This window comes from Mesocricetus auratus, unplaced genomic scaffold, assembly GCF_017639785.1.
Source record: "Mesocricetus auratus isolate SY011 unplaced genomic scaffold, BCM_Maur_2.0 Super-Scaffold_100006, whole genome shotgun sequence".
NCBI classification, from domain to species: Eukaryota; Metazoa; Chordata; class Mammalia; order Rodentia; family Cricetidae; genus Mesocricetus; species Mesocricetus auratus.
In genome coordinates, this window is record NW_024429190.1 from 74085019 (window position 1) to 74106214 (window position 21196).

General features: G+C 43.2%; 1 pseudogene; it reads right to left on the reverse strand.

The window, feature by feature from the left end:
* Positions 1-451: 451 nt before the first annotated feature.
* LOC101827481 lies at positions 452-19298 on the reverse strand (annotated as a pseudogene).
* Positions 19299-21196: the final 1898 nt, after the last annotated feature.

Below are 21196 nucleotides of genomic sequence, written 5' to 3' on the forward strand. Positions count from 1 at the left end.
GGGGACTGAACTGTATCTCAGGATAGCAGCAGAACTTGGCATCATCCATGTGGTACTAGTTTTGAGGGCATGAAAAATGCAGGAGTAAGGGGGTCTTAGAGGCTTGCACCAAGGTTCAAGAAAGCTTCAGGAGCTACATTGGGTTCCCTGAATTGATTTCTAGAGACAATGTCTAGATTGTAATGGAGATCCCCGAGTGCTTGCTATTCCAAAGATATGGCACCATCGGAAGCTCCTGATGCCAGGCATGGAGCTACAGCTTAGGGTTTGCCTTGCCGGGTTTTGATCTTGTTTTGGTTTGTCCATTCCTTGTTATACTCAAGTTCTTCCTTTTTTGTTTTTATTTTGTTTGTTTATACCCATTTTGAGACTTGATTGGTGCTAGGAGATGGGAAGGGGACTTTGAGGAGTGTGTGGGTCTAATGTATCCGAGGTATAAAGAGAGCAAGTGTTAAGGCCTGACCACTTTCGGGCCACTGAATGCCCAGGGGATGAGTAGCTGCTGGTGCTCCAAGAGCAGCATAATACTGTGCAGGGAGACTTGATCCTGCTGACGCATCAGCAGCTCCCAGTCCTCTGGCTTCACAGTCTTATGGCCAGCATGAGCAGCAAATACCACCAGGTCATACGGGTGCTGGAAATACTTGTTTAGGCACTTCTCCACCACCTCAAGACCACCACCTCAAGAGCCTTCTCCACGGGTTCTTAGTACAGAGATAAAGAGCTTCAGATAGTGGCTTCCTCCCACCTTGTAGAGGTAGCGGTGCCTAGGACTTGAGTTTGGGTCCTAACTGGTAGCCTGGCTGGCTCAGACTCCAGATGCTATGAAGGTAAGACTTTAACTCCAGCTCATGGGGGCAGCTCAAGAAACTGATGTGTCTGCTCTGCCTGGAGTAAGTTGCAGGTGCTGGAGGCTAATTCTGGACTTGCTGGCCTGCCAGAAATACCCTCACACCCTGAAGATCCTTTTCCTTCCTTGGCCTCAACAGCCTTCCGAGATCACGCAGCGTCTCTTAGTTCTGGAGGCTGAGGCTGTAGTCTGAAAAGGTTAAAGGAGCAGTACCAAAGCTAGTTCTGCTTCTGTGGTTCTGCAGCCCAGTCCCAGAAGTCATGTCCTGTGACTGGACTCTTTGAGCTCCCTCAACCCCAGTGTGAGAAGGGCTGGCCAGAGAGTGATATGCACTAAGGGAGCGGTCAGCCGAGGGCTGTGAGAAAGGCTGCGTGTATTCCACACTACATCCATGGCAGGGTTGCAATAAGGGTCGTACGGTTGTCACCTGGAAGAGCTAAGACCAAGGAATCGTCCTCCAGACCCTACAATCCTCCAATACCTACATCCACAGATCGATGCATGGGACATCTGCGAGCTAGGCCAGGTCTCCTTGCTGGCTGAAGAGGTGGAGCAAGGCTAAGGTGGGAGGAGCTGGCCAAGGATGAAACATCAGCATTCCCAGGTGGCATTGGGAGAGAGGCAACCCCTGGTTTACTTCCAGCTGAAATACCGGCAATCTCAGCCTCTGCTTTCTTTTGCCAGTGGCTACTGGACCTAGAGACAGGGTTGCGGTAGGCTCCAGTTCAGGAAGTTGCTGCTCCAGGCTTCCGGGGCTGCTCTCCCATCTGCAGGACCCAACCATCTCTAGTACTTGTCCTGGCTTCCGCACTGAGTCTGGCATCATGAGTCTGGGGCAGTTAGTAGGATGTTCTCCAGCAGAGTCCGGGGTGTCTGTTCCTCCAGGTGTCCATGGGTTTGAACATGAGCCAATCTGCCAACTGACCTAGGGCCGAGAGAATGCCTTCTGGCAGGTGTGGTTTCCTTCCTTCCTTCCTGTTTTTCTTTCTGTCTTTCTTTCTTCTTGTAGGGGCCAGGTATCCTGCCTCTTGGAGGAAGCTGTTTGAAGTAGAGTTCTCTGTGCATTAGTCTAAGCAGCCCAGCATCACCTGAGGGTGCCGGAACCCACTACATCCAGCATACACTGCAAGAGCATGCATGTTGTCTGATCCAGGTCAGAACGATAGCAGTTTGCCACGGTAAGGGTCCATCCCTCCTCGTTCTTCCCTTTTGTAATAGGAATGTTTATCCTGTACCACTGCATGTTGGAAGTATGTAACTTTTTTTGTTTTGTTTTGCTTTGGAATTTACAGTTAAGCAGTTGCTTTGAACTACTGAACACTATTGGAACGGAATGTATTTGCATCAAGAGGTGGAGATTAGCCTATGGGGATCAGGGCAGAAATGTTAGGGTTTGGATGTGAAATGCCCCACATCCCATGAGGATATGTGTTTAAACAACGCATATCCAACTGATGATACTGTTTGGTAGATACTGCAGGAAGTAGGTCACTGGGAACAGCCAGGCTTTCCCTGCCATGGGTGACTGTACCACCAAATTATGAGGAAGAGTGAATACTTCGTTAAATCATTTCTTCAGGTATTTGATCATAGAAGAAAACATCAACAAATACATGATGAAAGGCTACAAGGAGCCTTAGAAAGACTTGACTTTATGATGTGTAATGTGTAGATCCCAGCTAGCGTATACATTTGGTTTCAAAGTCTCATCTAAAATCCTATCTCTGATATATTAAAAGACTAGAGAGAGGCCAGAAAACTTTCACATCTGATAAATACTTCCATCAAAATGTCAACATACAGGGACTGGAGAGATGACTCAGCTGTTAAGAGCACTGGCTGCTCTTCTATAGGACTTGGGTTCAATTCCCAGCATCCCCGCTTGTCAGCTTACATCTGTCTGTTACTCCAGGTAATCTGACATCCTCACACAGACATACATTCAGGCAAAGCACCAATGAAATTAAACTAAATTTAAAAGATCAACATACAATAGCAAGTAAGTTATTTTAGAAATTAATAATGAACATGCTGAGAAAGATTTCAGTAAAATAATCCTATTTACAAAAGCCTCAAAAAACTAAAATAATCAAAAATAAACTTAAACAAAGACCTCTGCTGTGAAAACTACACAACACTGAAGAAAAGATCCAAAAAAAGATACCAGAAGATGGAAAGAATTCCCATGCTCATGAATCCTAGAATTAGTAGTGTAAAAAAAGGGCCTATTACCAGAATCATGCAAAGATTCAATGTGATCCTCACCCAAATTCCATTCTTCACCAAAATTGAATAAAAATACAAGTGTAATCACAAAAGGCCCCAAACAACAAAAGTGTCTGAGCAGAGAGAGAGAGCAGTGCCATAGAAACCACAGTGACTGATCTCAAACTGCATTACAGAGCCATAGTGACAAAAACATGGGCCTGCACAAAATCAGCTATGTATTTCTATACATCTGTATATGTCTATATAGACCGATGAAGTAGAAAAGACACAGAAATAACCTGTGAGCTATAGCCCCTGATTTCTGACAAAGGTGGAAAACATACATGGAATAAGGCAGTCTCTTCAAAAAGCAGTCCTTGAGTCCCTGGAATTGCTAGAAGAAAGCAGAGGCAACACTTTTTAAGACATAGGCATAGGCAAGAATTTTCTGAACAAAACTCCAATAGCTCCAGAAGCAATTCCAAGAAGTGACAAACTAGATGGCATGAAATTAAAAGCCTTTGCTCAGAAAAGAAAATAATGTGTACATCTTATACGAAGTGAGTTTCTAGAATTTATAAAGAATGCAAAATATTAAATAACAAAATAACAATTATTCAGTCAATAAAGCAGCAAATGAGTTAGAGTATTGAAAAAAGATGTAAAAATATTCAATGTCCTTAGCCATCATAGAAATTCTTATCAAAACTATCTTGAGATTCCATCATACTCTAATCTGAATGCTTACCATCAAACAATGGACAATAAATGCTTATAGGGATACAGCCTATGGGAATTCTTATAATCTGTGGATGGGATGAAAAACAGTAAAATAAATAACAACCAGAGTTACCACATGATCCTGCTATGCTAGTTTGGAATATACTCTTAAAAGTATAAGTCAAATGCCACAGGTACAACTACATATCCAAGTTTGTTGAAGCATTATTTACAACATGGAACTTAATTCTCGATATGGAACCAGTCTAGAAGCCCATCAACTGATGAGTGAGTGGGGGAAAGTGTGGTGTCCACACACAATGCAGTTTCATCCAGTCATATGGAAGAATTGGATTTGCAGGGACATAGAACTTCAGATTGTCTTGCTAAGCCAAACTCATAAAGACGACAAGGAAAAGGAGTCTGGATGAGACGGGAATTGACTTGAACACTGACTGCCTGAGCAAAAGGGACAGGAATGGAAGGAATGGTGGGACTTAACCCAGTGTGACCACAGAAACCAGAACTGTGGCTGTCATGGGCACCGTGAGACACCACCCAGACGCACATTCAGGATAAAAGAACTGAAGCCCAACTGCTAGAAACATTACCTACCCATAGTCTGTCCTCAGCTGATAGTCCTTTCTAGAGAATGCAGACAGTAAAATCTAAACGCCAAACGATCGTGAACAGTTTGCAATAACTTATCTTTTTCTTCATTTTCCTTCTTATACAAATATAATAAACAGCAATCAACAAAAAGAAGGAACAAGCATGTGGGAAATAAAAGTAGTAAAGCAAAACTTCTTTTAAAAAATACCGTAATTAGCTTTGTTGTTGGGGGAGGGGCGCTCAGCTTCCTTTTGCAGTGAGAACAGGTTCCTGAACACATTCCTGACCACACTTGCTATTAATGTGACTGAGTGATAATAAAACAAGTTCCCCTTTACACTTGTTTTCCCTGTCGGCGTCTGTGATGTGAAATGAACATGAAGCTGTCAAAAAAAGAGTAAACTGAGGCATGCTAAACTAATTTGCCACTGGTGATGTCATTACAACAATGCGAATGTGGTCCCACGCCAGTGGCATTTAAATAACATGTCAAAAAGCCACCGTGTCCTAAAGTCTGCATGGGGAGCTGGGGTAGATGTGGATAAACAAGGGCATAGCGAGTGAAGTCGACAGAGATACCCTCGATCCCGACACCAGATCGGAAGAGCTTCGCCCTCCTCTTCTCCTCCTTCAAATGTCTCCCAGTCAGCCTCTGTGAGCCCTCTCCTTCCTCAAGACACCAAAAATACTGCTCAGGGTCTTTAGGAACTTTTTACTTTACAGAGCCAGATAAAGGCAAAATTATTAAATATAATGAGCTTGTCTTTCATTTTAAAAATGGGAGTAGCCATTGCTGATGAAGACCTCATTAAGTTTATGTACACTCTCAAAAGTGCTGAAGGGTATGTGAAGTGCTATTGCAAATACAATCAATTACCTCCCATTTCTGAGAATATATTCTAGTGTAATAATCCTAAAAATAGAATTATGCTACTGTTGATTTTAACAAGAAAACCTGAGGGGAGAGTAAATATTATGCAATATGGGTATAGATTTTTTTAACATGATGTGGGACACAAGGAGACACTATGCACTGTCTTAAATGTCAAGGGCTTTAATGATGTCTGGAAAGTCTTATGTTGGGTGGGGTGTGGCTCAGTGCTAAGTCACCTAGCATTTGTGGTGCCCAGGGCTGGTCCCTAGCACTGAAAAACGAACGTTATCAAGTTAAGCAAAAATAGCAGATTATAAAACTATGTGCATAATAACATTCTCAATTATGTTCAAACATTTGAAAACACAGTCCTAGGTCTTCTCATTTGTTTTTTGTTGCTGTGCTAAACACAATGACCAAAAGCAACTTAAGGGAGGAAAGGCTTTGTTTCAGCTTGTGGGTCAGTCATGTAAAACAGCCAGAGCAGGAGCTCAAAGCAGAACCCAGAGGCCGTGAGGAGCAGGGCTTACTGCTTCCCTGCGGGTATTCAACCCGCTTCCTTGTACGCCCAAGGACCACCTGTCCAAGGGTGGTACCACTCAGAGTAGGATGACCCTTTCACAACTCATCATAAATCAAGGCAGTGCCCTACAACAGACATGCCCACAGGCCAGTCTAGTAGAAGCAATCCCTTGATTAATGTTCTGTCTTCCCAGATGTCCCTAATTTGTGTAAATTTAACAAAAACTAATGGGCACACTGGTCAAAGATTGCCAGAACAATTTGGGGAATGATAAAGAAGGAGGAAGACTGTCCTCCTTCCATGTATCATCTTACTGCTATTGAACTATTAGTGTGTGAGAAACAGGGCTGAAGCAGACAAACAGACCAAAGGGCTAGAATAGATACCGCATGTATGATAAAATATGATTATATGTATGTCTACTTATCTATATAAGCAAATAAAATACTATTAACTAACATTGAAACAATGAGCTACAAATGGAAATTTATAATTTATATATAATATGGTATATACAATTAAGTCGTTCATTCATGCTGTATTTAAAATCTATAATTCATATAACCAACTTAAATATGAAAACTAAGTATTTTGCAGGAAATACACATCATATCATTATGATCTAAGGGTAAGAAAACATTCCTTAATTAAAATATGAAAGGTAGTCTTAAGAAAAACTAACAAATTTACCTACACTAAAATGTAAAACTCCATGCATTACACCCATTACTTCTGCCGCACATCCCTTCTCCTCTGGGGTATGATCTTTCAGGGTACTGTGAGTAGGTTCAGGGCCCTCCTGGGTGTGTCAGGACTGTTGTCACATGCCAGCATCCTTAGGCAGCAAGCTCAGCAGTGGCTCAGTAGCAGCACACTAGCTTACCAGCCACGTCGGGCTTGCTCTCCAGCACAGCTCCTTAGTGCAACTACATCTGCGCGTGGTTGTTGTTTTTCTACTTATAAGGCAGCATTTATAGATTCTAGAAACTAGGATCTGATATGTTTGACAACCGTTACTCAGCCTGTTTATGACTACTTCATTATGAAGGATTCCATTTTCATGTATTTTCCTTTAACTGGCTCCCACTTTGAGCCAGGACAGCCCAGCACACTCATCTACATGATGAGAGGACAGCAGAGACGAGGGCTTTGTCCACATCAGACTCTGTGTGTCCCACCGAGGGAAGCAACATTGTGTTGGGGAGCTGTACCTCACTTCCAGGCAGTGACCAACAGACACGGGCTAAGTGGGGGTCCACGGCATAGCTAAAAACAATAGACAGGCTTGAGACAGTAAAGATCATTTTCCAAGCTCTTAGCCCATGAGGGGCTACAAACAGATTTCACTCTTAAGCAAAACAACCCGGGGAAGGGAGTGCAGATCCTTCTTACCACTGTGTAAGTTTCCCAAATAGCCTAAGAAAGACTCCAAGTCCTAAATGCTCTCCTAATCCTTCGCCCCTTCCCCCCCTCCCAGCCCCCCCCCACACACACACGCTTCTCTTTCTCTATCAAGCTCATATGCACATATGCTATAGCCCCTTACCTCCTGCCAAGAGTTAACTCAAATAAGCCCAGCTAAAATTAGCCCGCATTCCTGCTTCTCTAACTGCCGTCATTATAAGCATCCCTCAGACCTAAAGGGGAAAAAAATAGAAAAGCTTGACTCTACACAATGCACAACCGTGAGAAATGACTGATTGAGATACAGCGCATTGCGTGTGCTGCCAGTGGTGACATTGTTATAGTAAATTCATCATCCTGACACGTTCATAATGCTCCAACACTGCTGTCTGATTACGTCTGTCACTACAGGCTTGCAGCTTATGCTGTGTACCTCGCGGAGACATATGGCGCTGAGAAGAGCGGCCTCACCTAAACCTCTGCTCCACCACATGCCCCGTAAAGATAGGGAAATGCACAAGGGCAAAGGCAAACAGGCTGGCACCGGCCGGCCGACATGGATGCTAAATGAATAGTCTCCACGGGCTTCCCTGGGAAGGCACTTGCAGGCAGTGCCATCGACATCAGCAGTTATCTGGACTGATGAATGGGCTGGTCAGAAAGGACTCTATCTGAAGCCAGGGACATTCTCCTGAATGATGCAATTACTGGTAGACATGAATGACTCCCACCTCTAAACACCAAAGAATTAATAGCCCAAGGTAAGCCAGACTCAAGTGTCAGGAGAAGCCCATACACTCTCTTCCTTTCTCCCCACAGCTCGCTGCCACGTGCATGTGCCTGTACACACAGGCATGCTCACACACACAGCTAATGTTAAACGATCACCACCAAATGTGAAATCCGCTACCTTTGCTTAGGTTTCCTACTGGGTTTTCTTGTCATTCAGTCTCACCACAGATCCTAGTGTGGTCAGTTTGAAAGCACTAATAATAAACTCAGAGTCACTAATAATGAGTTGGTGTCACATTAAGGAAAGAAATTAAGACATATCTGCTTGGAATCATTTAACCAAACGTGAGACCAGTCTATCTATTTCATGTCCTTCTGTCTTCTGTCCTCTTGTCTGTTGCATGAATCTGAATCGGCGCCTGCCTGTAGACTGCCTTATGCTTCTGTTGTTGTGTCTCTGTCTGTCATGTGACCGCACATGTCTGTCCCTAACAAAGGGATTTGCTCTGCATTTACTGAACAGCACAGAAGGCATCACAAGGGGAAGGGACATCTTTAATAGAGTTTTACAAGGAATTAAGTCACAGACTCTGACTCTGATAACAAATGGTGCCACAAACAGCATCATTTATCAAGCAATATCCACATGTTGTCCCCAACATTTCCTGTCGATATTCATTTTATAAGACTGCTTTCAGCTTCTATTTTTGCTACTGTTGATATTCACTTTATAAGACTGCTTCCAGCCTCTATTTTTGCTACTTCCGGCAAATAATTATCAGAACACACATACATATAACTCTGGGGCAGAGGCATGAAAGATAACATAACAAGATTACATCTATGCATTAGTTCAGGTTGCAAAGTTGATTACCCGGGAAATCCACAGCCAGTTAAACAGACGGGTTGAGTGCACAAGAGGATAGCAGTTTAAGTCTTAAGTGACCTCAATGTTATTAGCGGTGTACGGTCCAGCAAATGTTCCAGTCTCTTACGAGGTAAGAGCTACTTTTATCATAATGCATCGTCCCACCCTGTGACTGAAGCACTGTACCCAGTAGGTGACCAGCAAAGGACTAAGGGGAAAGGAAGTAGCCCCTGCCTAAGAAAATGGGTACAATATCAAACCAGCTACCAGGTGGGGGCAGTGGGTGGTCACTAAACCTTAATCCTGTGGGAAACTTTGGGACACAGTAGAAAACACTCATGTACCGAGAACCCTGACAGACAGTCCTGGGGCTAGGTCATTAGTCTTGAGAGTCCATCATTCACTGGTTCAGGATTGTTCCACAGAGGCACTGATTCCTCAATAATTCTACCCAGAACTTCTGACCTGCTTTGGACAAGTCAACTCTTTAGCGCTACTGCAGATGGTATAGCATTGTCCCCTGAGGCTCCCTAAGCACTTTATATAACTTAGCAGAGTAGACAGCCACTAACTTCCTGGCCTAAAGTCAAGCCATGGGAGGAAGGGAACCTGTACACACACACACACACACACACACACACACACACACACACACAAACTGCTAGCACCCACTGTGCACCAGAAGTGGCCACATCCTGTGGTGGTTATACCACAGATCTACACTGCATTCTCTGCACTCTGGACACCGGAAGAACCATAGCCACCTGCATTCATTTTGTTTAAGAGCAACTGTGACAGTATTGTTCCCATGTGATTCAAAGGCCCTGTTTTATGGCTAACCAAATCAGAGACTGACCACAAGGAAGGCTGTGAAGGAGGAGACAGGGTTGGCTTCTTCTATGACCACTCTGGATCTCCTCTCCTCCTAGAACTCCCCTCTCACCAATTCAGCACCAGACAGGCCCTCCCTTCAGAGAATTTTCTAACATAGGTCATTTGTCACAGTTGCGTGACAAAGCTCTTCCTCAAGAGCCACAACACATGTCTACTCACCCAAGATGGGGAACCCACAAGGGACCAAAGTTCAGACACCACCAATGTCTGGCTTGGTGAAGCCATGAATTTTATTGGGGTTACTTGTAAAAATATAGGTGAGGGTTACTTACAGAAGCAGAAATGACTTGAAGACATTTTGACAGGACAGCTCACAGAGCTGGGAACCTAGAGGAAACAGTACATCCTGAAGGCAGCTCGACAGATTGAAGAGTGGCCTTCCAGGTGTTCCAGTTTGTCTAAACCTCTTCCAGGCAGCTCGGCTGGCTCCTGCCTCTTCCAGAAGCTGGTCTGTTCTCAGAGGCTCCTTTGCAGCTTGGCTGGTCTCAGAGGCTCCTGTTGAGCTCAGTTTTGCTTTGTCTGAGAGGGATTCACAGTTTTCATTGCTTACTCTGGCGAGGAAGGGTCTAGTAAATCTGGTCAGTTTCAGGGACTTCCTGAAGCTATTTTGAGTTACTTACCTTCCTTATTTGGGAGCTTCCCTAATGGTGGAGCCGAGGAAATGGTTACACAACAATCACTAATAAAAACGTACATTTTCATTCACTTAACAAATGCCTGGTAAGTGGCCTGTTTTAAACCTGTCACTGTGCCTATGTGGGGACACAGAAATACAACTCAGCCCCTGCCTGTAAGATGCTACAAGTGTCACAATTAAGACACATAGCACAGTAAGAAAGCTTGGAGAATTTACTGCAGGGAAGCAGATCTTCAGTTAGTAAACAAAAGCCTTTGTGCCTTGTTCAATGCATTTCCAGCATCAGTGAGTAGGTTGAAGGGGCTGGGGAATGGAAGGAAGCTTCCTGCCCCCCAAATCCTTAAATTGCCTATTGGAGCTGTGGAGAATTCAGGCATTCAGGCACTTTCGAATTCCACCTACACACAGCGCTGGCCTGTGGCCATGGCCTGCAGAACAAATTGAACATGAGCAGCAAGCAGCAGTGGGAGCATGTGCTCCTGACACCCTGCTGTGCATAAAGGATGGTTTTTAATTTGCTTGCACATTCCAAAAAAAAAGTTCCCTACTTATAGATTAATCCAACATTCTGGTAATAATACTCTCTTGGCTCATTATTCAATGTGGAGATTGCCTCTGCTTCTGCCTACACCTGTTTGGTTCCCGTATTCCTGAATCACGTGTCAGGGAACCCAAGGCAAGCTCTCTGTGAAAAGACTCTGTGCTTTATATTTGTTTCATCTGCAAAAGGAAAGTAACAATACTTCACAGGGAAGTTGAGAGGATTAAGTTAGATAATGGATAGCATCAGTAATTTAGAAAGTTTATTTCTTCCAACAAGCCCCGGGCTTCCCTGAGATATAGCAATAAAGTCTTATGCTGTATTTCATATGAATAGTTATGAATAGTTATCAGATGCTTACAGGATCTCTTCATGAGGAAATAAGTGGGCCCTTGGAAATACGCATGTGCTGCATGGGCGGGTGCCAACCTCACAGTCTAATTGTAAAGGAAACTGTGCAGCATTGCAATTATCTTCTAGACTAAGAGTCAGTAAAGGACCAGACAACAAACATTTCAGGCTTTGCTAGTCAGGAAGTGATGTCCCCAGGGGCAATGGCTGACTGAGTAAGAACACCTGTACTGCAAGCAAGAGGAATGGAGTTTGAATCCCCAGAGCCTGTGCAAAAACCGGGCATAGCCAGCATTGGGGGAAAGAGACAGCTTGATCCTGGGATCTCACCAGTCCCCCACTTCTGCTAGCAAGCTTCAGGGGCAGGGAGAGACCCTGTCTCAAACAAAAATACAGTGGAGAGCAACAGAGACAAACTCCCTATGTGCACATACAGGCATACACACAGGTACACATATGCACACATGCATGTGAACACACGCACCACACAGACACACCAAAAGCCAAATGGTCTCATTCATACATGTTCAAACAGAGAAGCAGGCAAGGTTTTGTTTATTTGTTCTTAAGTTTTACATTTTAAACTGTCAAAAACTTTTACTAGCTCCAGGATTACGTTTGGCCCCAGAGCCTGCACTTCGCCACCAACTCCTGATTAAAAAAAATAAATTAATGTAAAATTAAAATTAGAAAAAAGCAGTTTTCAACCCAAGAACCCCACTAAGTGGATTAAGAGATGCTTAAACATAGGTACTCACAGACATAAGGTCTGTGAATCCTCATATGGCCCCAAGACCCACACCACACCCCATTTTCAGCAGAAGTGAACAACCTGCCACTGTCTAGACACCTCCACTCATTGATCTGTGCCATCTAGATGAGAAGCACATTAAGTCATTAACATGGTGATAATTATATTCCATGGCTTTTTGTTCCCATGGAAATCTTAAACAATACATAAAAAACAAATAAATGAACACCAAAGGAGGGAAAAATAAATGGGTTGTCTTTCACAGAAATTTGCAATGTCTCCTACTTCCAGACTGATTTGGGGGGGGAGGAATTGAGATGGAAAAGTGATGAATTTGTGTGTTTCTCTTATTTTCACTACTAAGAACAGAATAGAACCCTAGTGAGGCATGCAGTAGCCAGAGCCCTAAGCTAAGTCTCACCAGGGTGTGGCCTGGGAGAGTAGTTTAGCCTCACTGACTCTCAACCTCAATAGCGGATAAAAGCAAATTATGTCTAATTTATCCCAGGGTGTTGTAAGAACTGAATTAGATACATCAAAAACATTAGAACTGTGTCTTGGCACCTGAAATAGTCTCAGTAAGTGCTAGCAATAATTGTTATAACAAATGATCAGGGTTTTCAATGCAAAAGAACAAATATAAACTTTGTTTTACATTCCTACTTCCCATCCCTCGAGATTTTGATCCAGAAGGTCTGATGCATACAAACAGAAATGTGTAGTGACCTGGGTGTCAGTGAAACGAGATGATACCACGTTTTGGAACACAGTGTCCTAGAAAACAGATCAACAGTATTAGAGGTTGGGGCAGTTGTGACAGAAGAGAATGTGAATGAGGGTAGTTATTAGGAGGGTGTTCAAGGAGACCACAAGGGAATGTTCTAGGTCTTTGCCCAAGTGTTGGCACCTGAATATGTTCACTGTTCATATTCATATCTTCATATTCATCATGAATGAATATGATTTCACTTATCAAGACACATAAGCTTAACTGATTGAGATTTTCTTTTCTTTTTCCTCTATAAAAAAGGAAAGCTTCAGAACTAGTACTAGAGTGAACAACAAAATAAAAGTTCCCATTAGTGGTTCTTATCCCTGATGAATACTAAACCATCTTGAACAATAGCTAATGAACATCTTGGTCCAGGCCCAGATCTCGCCAATGCTGATTTCATTGGTTTGGACAGGGACTTAGCCATCAGTGACTAGATGCCGACTGAAAATATCATGAGTTGGGGCTGGAGAGATGGCTTGGTGGATGAGAACGCTGACTGCTCTTCCAGAGGACCCTGGTTCAATTCCCAGCACCTACATAGCAGCTCATAACTGTCTGTAACTCCAGTTCTAGGGGACCCTACACCCTCACAAAGACATACATGCAGACAAAACACCAATGCACATAAAATAAAAATTAATTGTTTTTTAAAAAAGTATGGTAAGTCAAAAGAGAGTTAAGGCAAGTGAGTGTCACACATCCATAATATCAACAAAATGGAAGCTGAGACAAGGATTGTGAGAACAAGGCCAATCTGACCTACACAGTGAGATCCTATTTCAAAAAAAATAGATAGATAGATAGATAGATAGATAGATAGATAGATAGATAGATAGATATAAAATGCCAAACAACATAGCACAACTTATTCTACCTGTTTTTGTTTAGGTTAATTTTTATTCTCTCTTCTCTTTTCTAAGTTTTTAATACCAAACTTGTCATGCATGTACATTTTTTGACATATTGCCCACCATTGTCCTCTCTTGTCCCCTACCATTCCTACTGATCCCTTTTCTCTTCTCAACTACTTCTATGCCTTTTTTTTAATCCAATGAACTTAACTAGAGCTGCTTACACAAGTATGGATACAGATATATTTTGGGTGGCTATTTACAGGAGTAGAGGCAACTTACCAGTAGTTACACCACTAGATAAAATATCTCCCCTTCCCCAGCAACCACTGACTGCTTACAGAGGGATCCTCAGGAAAGGATGGAGACTCGCAAGCCTTTCCCCCCAAAGTAGTCATGAACTGCCAATAAAGCCTTAGGGAAAAGTGAGACCTTGCAATCCTCTCACTGCATCAGGGATGGAATATCGTTAGCCAAGAATGCCTGACCATGCCAGGACTAGAAGACAAAAGTCCACAATCCTACCCTGTCCTCTGACTTTTCCGTTCTTTACGCTGTCTCCTCCATGATGTTACTGAGCTTTGGAGGGGATGGTAGAGAGGTCCCATTTAGGGCTGAACATTCAGTGGTCACGAAGTTCACCATTTTGACCAGTTACACTCTCTGCAGTCAACACTGCCCACTGCAGAAGGAAGCTTCTCTAACCAAAGCTGGCACAGTGCTAACTTATGAGCACAACAGAAAGATTTAGAAGGTAATTTTATAGGCACATATGTCAATTTACCAACAAAACAGCCATATCTCTCACACGCACACACACACACACACACACACACACACGAACTCCTCAGCCACACTTACAGTATTAGTTGTGTATTCTCTCCTATGCATCAGGCCTCACATCCAGGAAGAAAGTGGTTAGCTACTCCCTAAGAAGCCACCCTACTACTGCACCAGTGAGCATATCTTACATGGCATACCAGAAATGTAGCATGCCGCAGGACTCACAACTGAGTACTTCACCTATCTTATGCAATCAGCCAACAGTTGAGCAAAATCCTCTACCACAGAGCCTGTTTTGTCATAAAGTGATGGATAACTCATAGCATTTACTGAATACCTGTTTTTAGCTTCCGTCGGCAGACACACCTGTGAGTAGGGAACCTCTATTGAGGGACTGCCTCCATCTGATCCACCCTTGGAGTGTCTGTGAGGAATCTTCTTGATTCCTAATTGATGTGGGAGATCCCAGCCCACTCTGGGCCTAAACTAGAATTTTCGGAAAGGTAGCTGAGCAAGCAAAGGAAGAAGGTCAGGAAGCAGCATTCTTCCATGCTCTCTCCCTTAGTGCCTCCAGGTTCCTGCCTTAAATGCTTGCCTTGGCTTACCTCAATGATGTACAGTAGTACCCTGTAAGCCAAATAAACTCTTTCCTCCGAGAGTTGGTTTCAGTCCATTTTATCACAGCAACAGAAAAACAAACCACAACACATGTATCCTTCCCCTAAAAGAATAGTGATAACACAATATGCTGTAACTGTTCTCCTAGTGATGGCATGACCAACTGAGAAATGTGGTTTGCTGCCACTTCTCAGCATCAAGAAAAAGTAGCTTAAGAAGCAGTCAAAATGAATGTCTTTTTTTCGCCAGAGCTGAGGGCTAATGTCCTGTCTTACTAGACTCCTGGTTAAGGCACCAGTAACCAGGCAGCTCAATGGGTCTGGATCTGTACTTCTGCATCTGGGGGCATGCCAGTGATGTTAATCAACAGAACACAAGCCATCTTTGGAGATGCACTGGCTTTAGTCGGCTTCCTTGTGTGGCTAAGTTAGTGGCATTTAGCCCTCTGTTCTTTGGGCCCCTACCAATAAGAGTTGATGATTCTCACATCTATAATCTGGGAATGACTGAACTATAGCTACAGTTATGGCATGCAGATAGTGTTGGTCATACATTCTGTTGTTTGCATATTCATAGGCTTGGATGGAAAGGGGCTCACAAAGCCCCACCCCAATCTGAGGGACTTTTCTTCAGGGATTTAGTCCTCAGCACGGCCCATGCTCCAGAAGATGATCCTATACCCATGCACATACAGGCAGTACCATACAGATTGGATTCAGGAGGTATTAAAAGAGAAGAAGAAAGAGAACATAAACTTGAGAGAGCAAAGGGAGGGAAGGGATAAGGGAAGAACTGGAGATGAGAGAACAGGGGGTGATATGGATCCAAACACATTGTACATGTGTATGAATATTAAATAAAATTTTTCATTTTAAAAGATAAATCATTATACATATACAAATATATATGTAACAACAATAAAAAGAAAAGAGACAATGAATTTGCAAGAAAGCAAGGTGGGGAAGATTTAGAGAAGGAAATGGAAGGCAGAAATCATGCAATGATATTATAATCTCAAAAAATATTATTGAGAAGATAAATGACAATTTTAAAGTCAAAATAAAGAGTCAGTAACTATTCATGCTTCAGAAACCTGAGTTGATCCCCTGAAGTGCAGCAGACGCTGAGCTGTGTTCACAGCTACTTCCAAGGGCTCAGGCTGGGGTAGTTGGCAAAGATTACACACACGGGAACTGTCACCACAAATCTCTGACCACAAGATGCCTACAGAACTTCCCTTGGTTGGAATTGTTACTACAATTGTTACTACAATTCCAGAACAGATCACTAGAAGCTGGAGGTCCTGGGGAAAGAAGTATGGTATCTAAAAAGGAGACTGCACACATTTTTATGTAGATATAAGAGATGGGGGAATGATTTGGAACAGAGTCTCACTGTGTGAGCCCTACCAGCCCCAAGGTCACAGCAATCCTGCCTCATCTCCCCTGGGTGCCAGGACTCCAGGCAAGCACACCACACTGAGATAAGAGGTTTGTTCTGAATATTGATAGTTGCTCCTGACACATTTGTCCTGGAGGCTGCAGCTAGAACTTTATCGTTTACCAGAACCTGAGAGAAATTCTACTGTGAGAAATCAAATGAGAGTCATAAAGGCCACTTTGCAGTTACGCAGCAGGTAACTCAACGCAGAATAACCCTCAGTGGTACTGTAAGCATAACCTTGGATTATTACTCAAAACTAACTTCTGCTAAGGACTGGGCTCTGCGTGTTTTCATCCCCCTGCCCCTGTTTTGTTTTCATTACTGAAATTCTGTTGGGAAGGAAGGCCTTGATGTTAGATTGTAGATCTCACATAAAATATCTGGGCTATTGGATTTGTCAGCTCTCAAGGAAGGCAGAGTAATTGAAGTCCATATATAACGTGTCCACGGCAGAGCACAAAAGCAGCAATATTACTGACAGCATCAACTGGCAAAGGAGAAAAACTCTCCTGACGTTATATATTCAGTATGAACTTCCCACACTTAAATCCTTAAAAAACAGGAAGCTTGGGTTTAGTGTCGCTCAATGCTATAACAACAAAACAAATCACCCCTTGTCCTATGGCTCCAGCCTCACCTGTAGAGAAGGCACTATTCTGCCTCACACTCCGAATCACACTATATTTCAACAGAACTAACAGTGCCAGCAAGTGTATGTGACCTCCACCCAATGAACAACCGGTCGCTTTAGGAAGAATTAAATCCGACAATATGTAAAAATAAAATAAAATGTCATGAGCCAACTGGGTTTGGTTCAGAAATAAAAGGTTAAACATGGGAAAATCAATCACTACATTAACAGATAAAGAACACTACAGTATGGTCACCTCGGCAAATACAGAAAATTCATTTGATAAAAATAAAAATAAAAATCCATTCATATCTAAAATTCAATTAACAAACTTGAACTAGAACGGGGTTACAGCCGGTATTTTTAAAAAAATTATAGTTGTTATCACTCTTCTAAAATCAAGAACAAGTATACCTCCTTCTACTTTAGTAATAAAAATTGGATTTCTCCCCTAAAATCACGAATAATAATGTCTTCTCTTACCACTCTTTATCAACATTTTGTGAGAAGTTGTGACTCAGAAAAGGGGGAAAAGTGAAAGAAAACGCTTACAGACTAGAAAAGAAAGAGTGAAGTTGGAAATAGAACCTCCAGGGGGGGCTGTGATCTGCCATGTGCATGAGCTTCCTGGGTGTCGGGCACCTCCTTTCCTTCCCAGGAAGGAATGTTTCAGTGATTCAGAAGAAATGCCTACAAACACAGGGCATCTCTGCAATATATAAAATATCTTGGCTTGATTCGGGGGAGGGTCTTACCACTCTAGACTGGCCTTATACTCACTGTAGAGCTGAAAGTGACCTTGAAACCGGGTCCTCCCACTCACTTCCCAGGTGTTGGTATTACAGATATCAACAACATAACTGTTACAACTCATGAAGAAGGTGACCAAAAATCTAGTTAAAATGGACAATCATCATTAAAAAAATACATTAAATCAACCGTGGAACACTATCACGTCTCTACTCAAGTGGCTGAAATTAAAAGCTGGCAGGATTAAGTGTGGGTGAGAATGTAAATACAACACAAGACAGACACTTGGATAAGCTGTTGGATGATGGCTTACAAAGTCCAGCGTCCACTTCCTGCACGTCTAGGGATCCCCCTCCTGAACGCCTCCCTGAGAAGACCACACAAGCTTTCATCTCAAGTTTCTGTTGGTTTGATCTTTGTTGTTTGTTGTTGTTTCTACTGTTGCTGACACAGGGTCTCACTGCATAGTTCTATCGGGTCTGGAAATGCTGTGTAGACCAGGCTGGCCTCCAGCTCACAGAGACCCATCTGCTCCTGCCTCCAGATTTCTGGGATTAACAGTGTGCACCACCACGCCTGGCTTATCAACTTTTAAAGTGCTTTGCACATAGATATTTCTAGTAACTTTATTCGTAACAACAACTTCAAACTGAAAACAACACACATTCAAAAATTTTTTCTAAACTATGGTCCAGGCTAGGGAGGCAGCTGAATCAGTAAAGACAGCTGCACTAGCATGAGCTAGAGTCCCCAATCTCTGGCACCCGCATAAAAGCCAGGTACAGTCACACACTCTAATGACTCCAGTCACAGAGCTGTGTAGGTGGAAATACGTGGATCTCCAGCCTAGTCAATCAATGAGCTTTCCATTCAGTGAAAGATAAAGAGGGCAGCAACAGTGGAAGACTGACATCAACCTCTGGCCTCCACATGAAAATAGCGTGTTCATGTACCTGCATATACATGTACACTCACAAATACACATAAACTACACACGCATACACACAGAGAGAGACATGCAAAAAACAACAAGCAAAACCATATGGTTCTACACAATAACACAGACTGAAACAACACATTTAGGGAAAGGATCCCGTACCAAAGGCTGCCTATTCCATCATTCCATTCATCTGAAATGTAGGAAAGACAAATCTAATCTGTGATGATAGAAATCAGACAAACAGTTGCCTAGGAAGGGTTTGGGAGAAGGACTGATAAGAAGGGATATATGTGGATTATTCAAGGGGACGAAGATATGCCCTTTCTTTTTTATAATTTTTCTTTGAGAATCTCATACATTTATACAATAAAATATGATCATAGTCACCACCCATTTCTCCTCTCCAACTCCCCCAAAATGCCCCACACTAATTTCATAGGTTGTTGATGTTTGTTTGTTTTTCTCACTTTTTGATAACCACTAAATCCAATTGTTGCCCACGTCATTTCCAGAAAACAGAAGTTGTCTTCACTCTTCGTCATCGGCCAGCTTCTTCTGCTTCCTCATCAGAAGCATTCCCTGAGCCCGGATAGAGGTGATAAAGATGCCCCACTTAGGGCTGAGCACTCAACCTCCTCTCAGTGCTTGGACCAATTGTGTGTCTCTATGCTGACTGTTATTCATGAAGAAGAAGAAGAAGAAGAAGAAGAAGAAGAAGAAGAAGAAGAAGAAGAAGAAGAAGAAGAAGGAGAAGGAGAAGGAGAAGGAGAAGGAGAAGGAGAAGGAGAAGGAGAAGGAGAAGGAGAAGGAGAAGGAGAAGGAGAAGGAGAAGGAGAAGGAGAAGGAGAAGGAGAAGGAGAAGGAGAAGGAGAAGGAGAAGGAGAAGAAGGAGGAGGAGGAGGAGGAGGAGGAGGAGGAGGAGGAGGAAAGAGGAGGAAGAGAAGGAGGAGGAGTGTCTCTGACCAAGCCTAAGAATAGAGCAGTATGTGACCTTTTAGCAAAAATTACAATGGCCACAGCCAGACGGTAGTGCTGCACCCCTTTAATCCCAGCACTCGGGAGGCAGAGGCAGGAGGATCTCTGTAAGTTCGAGGCCAGCCTGGTTTACAAAGCTACACAGGGAAATCCTGCCTTGAAAAATCAAAATAATAAACAATAATAATAATAAAATAAAAATTACAATGGCTTCCCAGACATGGTCTTTTGACCAGGATTATGGCATCAGGCATGAAATTGTCTCTGAAACAGGACTCACATGCAATCAGAAAGCAGTTAGTTACCCCATGACACTCATACCAGCATTACACCAGGGAGTATATCTCTCCTGGCAGGACATTTCACAGCATACAGAGTCTATTACCGGATAAGATCACTGCTGTCTTTTCTCCAGCAGCCTGCAGAGCACCTTCTAGCACTGGGAAATCCAGCCAGGAGGAAGGAAGCTTCCTGGTCAGTTTGGGATTGGTTTCTCTAAATCATTCCATCAAAGCACGTGGTGTCTTCAGCAACAGCATCTCACCATGTATTGATGGTGGGTAGTTAAGGGCAATAGCAACAGCCTGTGTTTTGGAGATCTCTGGGCCCTCCTAGACCAATAACTTGGGGTGGGGGAGGGGGTTATCCCATGCCTTTATGCTATCTCCATTGTGAATACATGTGTCAAAATACATAGAAACCAGTGACTGGAGACTTCTACAGAACCTCTCCTTCCGACAGAAGCCTACAGACCTCAGACACCTGGTCTTCTCTTCCACCAACAGGACCAGATGACCAGATAAACCAGGCCCTGTATCCAGGCCTGCCTGCCAGTGCCTGGAAATGCCTGGGGACTGCCACAGAGCCTGCCCTCCTGGCAAGAGCCTATGCAGCTCAGTTTCCTGGTCTTCTTCTACACCCATGGGACCAGGCAATTTGGAGTCTGTTTCTGGGCCCATGCTCCAGTACCTGGAGAATGCCACTGAGTCTCCCCTCCAGGTAGGAGGGGAGACCCCAGATTCCCAATCTTCTTCTCCACCCACTGGACCAGAACTAGGACCAGGAATTGGAGAACTACCAGAGTATTGGACTTGCCTGTACCCACCGAAAGGGAACTCTGGTCCCCTAAACACCAGGCCAGTAAGTGGCTCTTTCTGCACCCACTAGAAGAAGGGATGGGAAGGAGACAATACAAAAACACACTCAGCAACAGAAAAACAAATACGACACCCCAGATTCTAGAGACTCCACACCAGCAAGACTCCAGCACTCCAATGCAAATGAAGCAGAAGAGAATGACCTTGAAAATAACTTCATGAAAATGATAGAGTACCTCAAAGAGGATATAGAAAAATCCCTCAAAGGAATGGAAGAAAAAGCAAACCAAAAAATGCAAGAAGTGGAAGAAAAAACAAACCAAAAAATGCAAGAAATGGAAAAAAAGCAAACTAAAAAATTCAAAAAA